Raw genomic sequence first — 12081 nt, 5'->3', positions numbered from 1 at the left:
AAAACTATATCAAGGGAATGCAAAACTTATTGCGAGGGAACGCAAAACTATAGCATGTGAATGCAAAAATTATTGCGAGGGAACGCAAAACTATAGCATGTGAATGCAAAACTTATTGCGAGGGAACGCAAAACTATAGCATGTGAATGCAAAACTTATTGCGAGGGAACGCAAAACTATATCAAGGGAACGCAAAACTATAGCGTGTGAATGCAAAACTTATTGCGAGGGAACGCAAAACTATATCAAGGGAACGCAAAACTATAGCGTGTGAATGCAAAACTTATTGCGAGGGAACGCAAAACTATATCAAGGGAACGCAAAACTATAGCGTGTGAATGCAAACCTTATTGCGAGGGAACGCAAAACTATATCAAGGGAACGCAAAACTGTAGCGTGTGAATGCAAAACTTATTGCGAGGGAATGCAAAACTATATCAAGGGAACGCAAAACTATATCAAGGGAACGCAAAACTATAGCGTGTGAATGCAAAACTATATCAAGGGAACGCAAAACTATATCAAGGGAACGCAAAACTATAGCGTGTGAATGCAAAACTATATCAAGGGAACGCAAAACTTATTGCAAGGGAACACAAAACTATATCAAGGGAACGCAAAACTATAGCGTGTGAATGCAAAACTATATCAAGGGAACGCAAAACTATAGCGTGTGAATGCAAAACTTATTGCGAGGGAACACAAAACTATATCAAGGGAGCACAAAACTATAAGCGTGTGAATGAAAAAATTATTGCGAGGAACACAAAACTATATCAAGGGAGCATAAAACTATATCAAGGGAACGCAAAACTATAGCGTGTGAATGAAAAAATTATTGCGAGGAACATAAAACTATATCAAGGGAACGCAAAACTATAAGCGTGTGAATGAAAAAATTATTGCGAGGAGCATAAAACTATATCAAGGAACATAAAACTATAAGCGTGTGAATGAAAAAAATTATTGCGAGGAGCACAAAACTATATCAAGGAACGCAAAACTATAGCGTGTGAATGAAAAAAATTATTGCGAGGAACATAAAACTATATCAAGGGAATGCAAAACTTATTGCGAGGAGCATAAAACTATAGCATGTGAATGCAAAAATTATTGCGAGGAACATAAAACTATATCAAGGGAATGCAAAACTTATTGCGAGGAGCATAAAACTATAGCATGTGAATGCAAAAATTATTACGAGGGAGCATAAAACTATAGCATGTGAATGCAAAACTTATTGTGAGAGAGCACAAAACTATAGCATGTGAATTCAAAACTTATTGCGAGGAACGCAAAAACTATATCAAGGGAGCATAAAACTATAAGCGTGTGAATGCAAAACTTATTGCGAGGGAACGCAAAACTATATCAAGAGAACGCAAAACTATATCAAGGGAACGCAAAACTATAGCGTGTGAATGCAAAACTTATTGCGAGGGAATGCAAAACTATATCAAGGGAACGCAAAACTATAGCGTGTGAATGCAAAACTTATTGCGAGGGAATGCAAAACTATATCAAGGGAACGCAAAACTATATCAAGGGAACGCAAAACTATAGCGTGTGAATGCAAAACTATATCAAGGGAACGCAAAACTTATTGCAAGGGAACACAAAACTATATCAAGGGAACGCAAAACTATAGCGTGTGAATGCAAAACTTATTGCGAGTGAATGCAAAACTATATCAAGGGAACGCAAAACTATAGCGTGTGAATGCAAAACTTATTGCGAGTGAATGCAAAACTATATCAAGGAACGCAAAACTATAGCGTGTGAATGCAAAACTTATTGCGAGGAACACAAAACTATATCAAGGAACGCATAAAACTATAGCGTGTGAATGAAAAAATTATTGCGAGGGAACACAAAACTATATCAAGGGAACGCAAAACTATATCAAGGGAACGCAGAACTATAGCGTGTGAATGAAAAAATTATTGCGAGGAACACAAAACTATATCAAGGGAGCATAAAACTATAGCGTGTGAATGAAAAAAATTATTGCGAGGGAACGCAAAACTATATCAAGGAACGCAAAACTATAGCGTGTGAATGAAAAAATTATTGCGAGGAACGCAAAACTATATCAAGGGAACGCAAAACTATAGCGTGTGAATGAAAAAATTATTGCGAGGAGCATAAAACTATATCAAGGGAACATAAAACTATAGCGTGTGAATGAAAAAATTATTACGAGGAGCATAAAACTATATCAAGGGAATGCAAAACTTATTGCGAGGAGCATAAAACTATAGCATGTGAATGCAAAAATTATTACGAGGAACATAAAACTATATCAAGGGAATGCAAAACTTATTGCGAGGAACGTAAAACTATAGCATGTGAATGCAAAAATTATTAGCGAGGAACGCAAAACTATAGCATGTGAATGCAAATTTTATTATGAGGAGCATAAAACTATAGCATGTGAATTCAAAACTTATTACGAGGGAACGAAAACTATATCAAGGGAGCATAAAACTATAGCGTGTGAATGCAAAACTTATTGCGAGGAGCACAAAACTATATCAAGGGAACATAAAACTATAGCGTGTGAATGCAAAACTTATTGCGAGGAACGCAAAAACTATATCAAGGGAGCATAAAACTATAAGCGTGTGAATGCAAAACTTATTGCGAGGAATGCAAAACTATATCAAGGAACGCAAAAACTATATCAAGGGAACGCAAAACTATAGCGTGTGAATGCAAAACTATATCAAGGGAACGCAAAACTTATTGCAAGGGAACACAAAACTATATCAAGGGAACGCAAAACTATAGCGTGTGAATGCAAAACTTATTGCGAGTGAATGCAAAACTATATCAAGGGAATGCAAAACTATAGCGTGTGAATGCAAAACTTATTGCGAGTGAATGCAAAACTATATCAAGGGAACGCAAAACTATAGCGTGTGAATGCAAAACTTATTGCGAGGGAACATAAAACTATATCAAGGGAACGCAAAACTATAGCGTGTGAATGAAAAAATTATTGCGAGGGAACACAAAACTATATCAAGGGAACGCAAAACTATATCAAGGGAACGCAAAACTATAGCGTGTGAATGAAAAAATTATTGCGAGGGAACGCAAAACTATATCAAGGGAACGCAAAACTATAGCGTGTGAATGAAAAACTTATTGCGAGTGAACGCAAAACTATATCAAGGGAACGCAAAACTATAGCGTGTGAATGAAAAAATTATTGCAAGGGAACGCAAAACTATATCAAGGGAACGCAAAACTATAGCGTGTGAATGCAAAACTTATTGCCAGGGAACCCAAAACTATATCAAGGGAACGCAAAACTGTAGCGTGTGAATGCAAAACTTATTGCCAGGGAACCCAAAACTATATCAAGGGAACGCAAAACTATAGCGTGTGAATGCAAAACTTATTGCCAGGGAACCCAAAACTATATCAAGGGAACGCAAAACTATAGCGTGTGAACGCAAAACTATAGCGTGTGAATGCAAAACTATAGCGTGTGAACGCAAAACTATAGCGTGTGAATGCAAAACTATAGCGTGTGAATGCAAAACTATAGCGTGTGAATGCAAAACTTATTGCCAGGGAACCCAAAACTATAGCGAGGGAACACAAAACTATATCAAGTGAACGCAAAACTATAGCGTGTGAATGCAAAACTTTTTGCAAGGGAACGCAAAACTATGTCAAGGGAACGCAAAACTATATCAAGGGAACACAAAACTTATTGTGAGAGAACCCAAAACCTACCCTGTGTTTTAAGGTAGTTTAACATAGTAATCATTTTTATTTATTTGGTCCTATAGAATAGGACCTAGCTGGTGAGTTCACTGGTTTTACAAAGATTTTGGGCACTTTTTTTTTAGCTCACCAGGCTTGGAGACCAGCTTAAACAGTTAAGACCAGCCAACCAGATTAGGGTCTTGTTTTTTAGCAGGATGTCCCTGCCTATGTAAAGGAAACTAAAGAAACCTCAGAGGTTTCAAAACAGCCAAACATTCTTTTTACTGTAATGGCATTTTGAAACATGCACAGTAACACAATGACTTTTGACTATCAACATTTTTCACTAAAGCTGACTTTTTTTGCATAACCATGTCAAAAGATCTTAAGGGAATGTAAATATGATTGGTAATTTTACTTCAGTAAGAATTTGTAAGGAAATCTAAAGAATCTACACTAATAGAATCTAACAGTGATTTATTAAAGAATAATATATTTATTTATTCTTATTTAAATAGAGTCCTACTGTATTAAAATGTTTTATAATATTTTGCAGAACTCGTCTCGCAATGTATTGGAGTAATGCATTGCTACTGAAGAATTCATTAAAATGGCAAAATGAGGTTTTTTTCTTTCTTTAAATTAATTGTGATGCCCTACAGGAGCTTTTTGATATTGTTAATCATAATAGTCCTATTTGCATCTGTGTGTTCTAGTCTTTTAATTGCTTTGTAAAGAAAATTCAAATTGGAATTTTTTCAGATTGGTTCCTAATTATGATTGAAATTCAAATAGTGTCTGTTTCTACGTTTTGTATTATTATGTTTTCAGGATTTTTAGGTTTTATGTAATTTTATTTAGAGAATAGTCTGGTGTTTATAGCATCAAGACCTTTTCCACTTTTGACAATGATGATCTTTTTTTCAGAGATATCTATTAACAGATTCCTGTATATTTTTAATAATACCTTATTTTGGTTATCATTTGTCAGTCTATACGTTGTCAGACGATGTATGTGAATTTACATATTTGAACAAAAGGATATTCATCTCATTCTGCAATTGATTTAGTTAGATGCAAGCTAAGGACATATAAAGCAGAACAAAGTTATTTGGGGTCAGGAATCTCGTCTTTTAGTTATGAGTGCATGTTGTCTCTCAGATCTTTTATTTGGGACTTATTTGTGTCCAAACGAAACAAACAATCAGAGTGGAACACTACATGTTGATGTTACTCTAACAGAAATGTGGTTAAAGTTGGTAATTGGGTTTAGTTACACTGATTCAAAACAGAACTTATTATCTTGGAAAAGTTGTTTTGTCATATCTAAACTACCCATGAAGCATCCGTTGAAGGGCGTCTCTCTGCTAAACAGGGTTTATTCGCTTATATGCACTTAATTGTGATAACTTACACATTTACAACACATATGTTGTATCTTGCTGAGATCACTCATTGCCTATATACTCTCTATATCAACATATCTAGACTTCTGTTGTTCCCCTGGTATCTAAATTAGAAATATTTTAACCTGTAATGTGTGTCAGCAGTATTATAAGACTGTTTACAGGCTCTGTAGAACTGTTCACTTCATCAACTAATCCTTTTATGAGAGTTGCCCAAATATAATTTGAAACCATTCTTGAGCTTTCTTTGGAAGCTGACATACCTTCGTTGTGAGAGCTTTAATTTAATATTGCTGGTTAGAGAAAATGCTGCAAAAGTCCTGTTTGTCACCACTCTTACTTTTCTCTGTCTTTTTTATTATAAAAAATGTTAAAGGTGCACTCAGTAATTTTTTCCTCATTAAAAAAAGTTTAACTCCTAAAGACTTGAATTGTAATTTTGCAGTATATGTAGGAAATCATGACCGCTCACATTAAAATGAGGTCTCTAGTCATATCAGTAACCTTATAAAAGCTGTTTTATTCTACATGGAGAGGGTCCGCACATGGGGGCTGCATTGTTAGAATATATATATTGTGCCTTCCTCCTTCTTGTGTTGGTCAAACCGCAAGCCTATATTTGGCTGAAAAGCTCTTTTGTTTCACCTCCCCTAAACCTGAGCCATGTCCTGTTTCTATGGAAACTCAACCAAACATGTCCTCAGGAGGCATTCTACGAGGAAGGGGTTCATTTGTCCCCGGTTATCCTATTATTAAAGGGATAGTTCATGCAAAAATGAAAATTCTCTCATCATTACTCTCATGCCTTCCCAGATGTGTAAGACTTTCTTCTGCTGAACACAAATGAAGATTTTTAGAAGAGTATCTCAGCTCTGTTGGTCCATACTATGCAAGTGAATAGGTACGAACATTTTGAAGCTCCAAAAAGCACATAAAGGCAGCGTAAAAGAAATCCATACGACTCCAGTGGTTAAATCCAAGTCTTCTGAAGTGATATAATAGGTTTGAATGAGAAATAGATAAATATTTAAGTCCTTTTTTACTATAAATTCTTCTCTCTGCCCAGTAGGTGATGATATGCATGCATAATATGAATTGTCAAAAATAAAAGAATGTGAAAGTGGAGATTGATAGTAAAATAGGACTTAACTTTCATCTATAGTTCACCCAAACCTATTGCATTGATGTTCAACTCCCACTTCTATGTGTTGCTGAGTGATGATGACTAACTGCAGCCTGTGCCAGCCAGATATTACTTCAGTCTACTATGATGGACTTCACAGAGGATGAAATGATGCCAGTGTAATGGGAGCCAGCTGGTAGATAGCTGTGCAGTGTGTAAACCTCACTCTCCTGACCACAAGAGGACCTCAAGAGGTGCACTAGCGACTGACGCTAGAGTCTGTAGCCTTTAGCACCCGCCTCCAACGCCGGAGACGTCGGTCCAAGTCCCGTTCGGAGACGGGCGAGCAGGACCGGTTACAATGGTGCCGTGACCCGGATGGGAGTAAGGTTTAGGGGGATGAGTGTAACTAGAGCCAGCTGGTAGATAGCTGTGCAGTGTGTAAACCTCACTCTCCTGACCTCAAGAGGTGCACTAGCGACTGACGCTAGAGGCTGTAGCCTTTAGCCTCCTTGTTAGAGCACCCGCCTCCCACGCCGGAGATGTCGGTTCGAGTCCCGTTCGGAGTGGGGTGAGCAGGACCGGTTACACCAGCACCAACTGTCAGACATGGGTTACCTCACTGGACACTGGATGAAACTTGGACTGGAAACTAATCTGCCACAAGTTTACAGTCAAACTGCAGTGCACCTTACTGACCTCTGCCTGCATCACCTTGGTCAAAGGATGGATTACACTCTTCAAATGGAATACATAGATAATAAATTAATTGCAGTCTTCATCAGCCAAATAAAAATAGACAATTCTTCTGTTTGTAGTTAATTAAGAATGTAAATTCTAAGACTTTAGTCAGTAATCTTACAGTTAATACAATATATTGTTGTCTAAACATTGGCCCCTAACACTTACTTGGTTTACACATTTTAAATCTTTACTTGTATTACAAATAAATAACTAATATTGGCATCATATTCATGCTGTTTAGCAAAGGGGAACTGGCCCCCACAGTAAGCCTGGTTTCCTAAAGGTTATTTTTCTCCTTTAACCAACATATTATGGTGTTCTTTGCCACAGTTACCAAAAGCTTGCTCACTGAGGGTCTAAATATAAATACAATAATTTTGTATTATTTATTTTAAGGCACAATTTACAATCATGTCTTTTTTAAACCACACTATTAATGTATGTCTCATAGACATTACTATTTTACAGCTTTTTCTGTTGAAGCATAATTTTCTGTAAAGCTGCTTTGACATGATGTGTGTTGTGAAAGGCGCTATACAAATAAAATGACTTGACTTCTGAAGACTTGGATTTAACCACAGGAGTCTTTTATGCTGCCTTTATGTGCTTATGGACCATGAACGTTTTGGTACTCGTTCACTTGCATTGTTTGTACCTACAGAGCTGAAATATTCTTCTAAAAATCTTTGTTTGTGTTCAGAAGAAGAAAGAAAGCCATGCAGCCTGGGATGGTATGAGGGTGAGTAAATGATAAGATAATTTTTATTTTGGGGTGTACTATCCCTTTAAGAGCAAATGTAACTGTATTACATTTACATTTTACATTTATGCATTTGGCAGATGCTTTTATCCAAAGCGACTTACAGTGCACTTTATTACAGGGACAATCCCCCCGGAGCAACTTGGAGTTAAGTGCCTTGCTCAAGGACACAACAGTGGCATCTTGGTGGTGCTGGGGCTTGAACCCCCAACCTTCTGGTCAGTAACCCTGAGCCTCAACCACTGAGCCACCACTGCCCCTGTTTTACTATATAGTGCATATTATATCACATGTATTATAGTTATTTTCAAACACTACATGGTCCTTTCTATAATCAGATATTCAAGCAAAAAATTAGCTATGTCATATTTTAAAATAGATATGTTCATGTGTTCACTAATCAATTTAACAGAGTCGTTGTGGGTCTTTCAGCATTTATAAAGGACCTGAGAATGGCGTTAGTTACTGAAAAACCTTTTACAGAAATCTCTGACAATCCATATGGAGGAGTTTGGCTCACTTCCCTTTACTCTGAGGATTAATGAGGCTGAGAGGTCTTTGTTCAGGTCGCCATGGTGACCCAGGAGGGTGATGAAAAGATTCCAGGATTGTAATGGGATTGACTACTCTATAAAAAAAAAAAAGCGAGAGATTTGTGTATGTGTGTACATGTATAGTTTAAGGAGGAACTTGAAAATGATTTATAATGACACAAATCTCTCTGCCAACTTCGCATTTTTGCACACATTCGCACCTTTTGTGTTTATTTTGCCAAGCTGCTTGTGATCCCTTTGTTTAGCACTGTGTTTGGGTAAATCTGTTGCCAACCACAGGGGGAAAGTTTGGCTCATTCAAACAAGAGAGTGACTTGTTAGCAGGACAACATGTTCTAGAAATATAAAAAATTAAATTTTTTGTTACTCCCCAACCCTGATAATATAAATATATACATAACCTGTCATCTGGTGAATATTTTCAGGCTTGTTTATAGTTAAATTTCCCGCATTATGCACCAAATCTTAAATAAAATAAAAATTATAAAAAACTTGGACTCTTGACGGCTCTGTGTCTGTACTGCTTCATGATTCTTTATTTTTTTTTTACAGATCAGCCTACCTTGGCCTCCAAAGAAAATGTAAAGTTTTTTTTGTATTATTCTTTTTTACATTTCTTATATTTTTATTTACTTTTATATAACTTTTTCAGTGTTCAAATATTTCCCAGCATAAAATGCAGAGAATAAGTAAGCCATTGGCAGGTCATTGAACACTGTCACTGTAGCACTAAAACATTTATATACACTAGTGTCACAGAAATTACATCAGCTTTATTTTTATATTTTTACTTAATACATTAATTATACTTAATAAATAAAACAAAAAATTGTCAGTTATATCCTTCTGTTTGTTTGTTTTGTCTATTATTTTTCTTCCAATGTGATATAAAATAAAGAACCTCAACAGAGTTTTGAAATCTATTGTTATATGTGTCATTTATTGTTTGAAATAATAATAATTCAATGCACTTACTAGATACAGTGGCCCTAAAAGTAAACTATGTTTGGCACTTTTAACACAAAAATGTCTGAATGTTTTGGATACAAAATAACACACCAAGTGGCATCAGCAAGCAAAGGATGCTACACCTTTTTATGAAGTCAGTTCAACTCAAAGTCACTCTTTGATTCACGATGACTCTTGAATTTTACAATTTAGCCCTGATGTCTCACATTCCATTCCACAGACTTCTTTAAGTTATGAAATGTGAAGGTTGCTATACTTTGCCTCTGTTTGGAACATAATACAGAGCGAAGGTTATTTATTCTGAAAGCATTCTTACTGAAGGACCATTCTTGTCCTTCCTAAAACAATGAAGTTCCCAGAATACAGCCGGGCCAACCCTTGGGAATCTCATGACTATTTCTAATCCAGCCTTTCACAAGAGAACGTTAAGATTATAACAATCCATCAAAATATAAACACAATTCTCCCTGTTTACTGCTACTCCTTTAGTAAGCAGGTTTATCTGCTTCTTGTTATACAAGTCCTCTGGATATGAAAAAAGTATTATATAAAAAACTATGTTTAATTCTTATGTTCATTTTGTTCAATTGTGTGTATAAATGGAATATTAGCATGTGGCTCACTTCATAGTGCATACTGCGGAGTATAAGGAAACACTGCAAACTTTTCAACCAATCGTGTGCTATATTGTTGTCACATGTCCTCACTAATGAATTCACAGAGAAGTGTCTAGTTATAATGCTGGAAAGTATGGCTTAACTTTTGGCAAGTAACATTAACATTTGAGTAACATTTCTCAGTCGTTATTCACTGTACAGGAGCTATATGTAAATAATTTGCACACAGAGGAAGCCTCACACCACAGTATAGCAGTGCTCGGCCATTCTGCAAGCTTCAGATCATATGTATTTACACATTTGGAGCTCATTACTGAGAATATTTTTAAACTTTTATTAAATAAAATCACATTTCTTGTACTTAATCACTTTATTGTACAAAGAATAGTAGTTTGTTACAACTCTTGACACTTTCACACAGCAGGATGCGATACAGGAAAATGATTAGCCCACTGAGATTTGACCGGGAATACATAGGCTAAATTTTGTGTGTAGAATCCATTGAATCACTTGATTTAGAGCTCTGAAAATCTGTGTCTGTGACGATGGTAGTCTAGATCAAACATTATCTAAACTAGGAGAAACACTGATCTCACCCATGGTAACAAAAAATAAACCCATGTCATCATAACATAAAATGACATAATTAACATTCAACGGAACTTAAAATGTTATTATAACCCCCAAATTTAATTAATAACACCCCAAACAGTTCTCAAGTCCTGCACAGATGTACCTAATTAATTATCCAATGACAACCGCAAATAGCAAAATCCTCATCACTCAAAAAAATATTTTAGCCTATTTTTAAGATGTATCCATTTCAATTTAATAACACATTTACATCTAATTGAATTGAATAGTCTTGAAGAAAATGTACTTAATAAAACTTGCATTTTTTAAGATTTATAAATTTTATTTGGTTAAAGATTAGGCACACTAGGATCGGCGACTGTATGCCGACATGCTTACATCTAGCATTCTTATCAGACATGTTTGCGGTGGTTTCAACTGGTGTGATTGGCAGCGCATTGCATTGGCTGTGTGGGAGAATAGGGTTCAAAGCCAGGCAGTAACTTCACTTTTCCCTCTAACATAATTGGTATACTCCACTAATGGTTAAGGTAAGGTTTGGGTTTGGGTTGGGGCATACATAGATCTATAAATATATGCTTTTCTCTTCATTGTATGACATCCTGTTAAGCTGAAAATAACTTGCCTCACTACTAGCTCTTGGTGACCTCTCCTGGACATAATTGGAGCTCACACGTGCCCATATGCCCTACAACACTTATTGCTTTGGCCACTGGGGGCAGTGTTCCAAAAATTTGGTCAACGTATACCAATTTTGACGAAGATCACTTCGTGATCACTGTGAGAGCAGGCTGGTATATTCCTGGTAAGGACTAGAATTCAATGTTGTTTTTATCATCTGATATTCATTTAAATAGGTAACCGTACCATTTTGCCCATGGCAAAATTTTGCCCATTCACCTAGAAAAGTGAAAAAATGCAGACATCTGATCAGTCTATCTAACCACTGATCTACAAACATCCTGGAACCTGATTAAAACAAGCTAAAATGTTCTGGCATACACAAGTCCAGATGTTTATGTAAGTGCTTACAACTTGAATTACAGTATATGACTTATAAGATAGTCGTATAATGACAATATACTGTTTGCACAATGTTATCAAGCTTATCAAATAAAATAACAATGTTTTAAACCTATGTGTTTTTCGTGTTATTCTTCTTTCAAGAGGGAAATGTGACTTAATTCACAGTGAGACAAGATTGATATCGAAGATCAGTCATAAAGTCAGCAGAATTAGACAAAGTAGGATAATTCGATATTTCTTTGTATCCTATTATTGGGGATGAGGAAATAACTTTACTAACTACTCTTTTGAATGCAATATGCTGCTTTGATAGACAAATTGTTAGATAGACACATAAAAAGAGGAACCCATGCACAAGAACACATCGTTGAACCAACAGTGTTCCAGTAGTATCTGAAACCAAAGACAGTTACCTCATCAAAGGCATGTGTGAACTCTGAATATAATTATATTCTATGCTGGTGGCACCGAACAGATTTGAATCTATTTAGTTGGATTACGTCAGCATTTGAACTGTGTATGTTGATAAATAACTTGGTGAAGCTAGTCTGGTATAAATTGGTCATAT

This window comes from Xyrauchen texanus, chromosome 9 (genome assembly GCF_025860055.1).
Source record: "Xyrauchen texanus isolate HMW12.3.18 chromosome 9, RBS_HiC_50CHRs, whole genome shotgun sequence".
In the NCBI taxonomy this organism is placed as follows: domain Eukaryota; kingdom Metazoa; phylum Chordata; class Actinopteri; order Cypriniformes; family Catostomidae; genus Xyrauchen; species Xyrauchen texanus.
Note: the sequence above shows the minus strand (reverse complement) of the source record.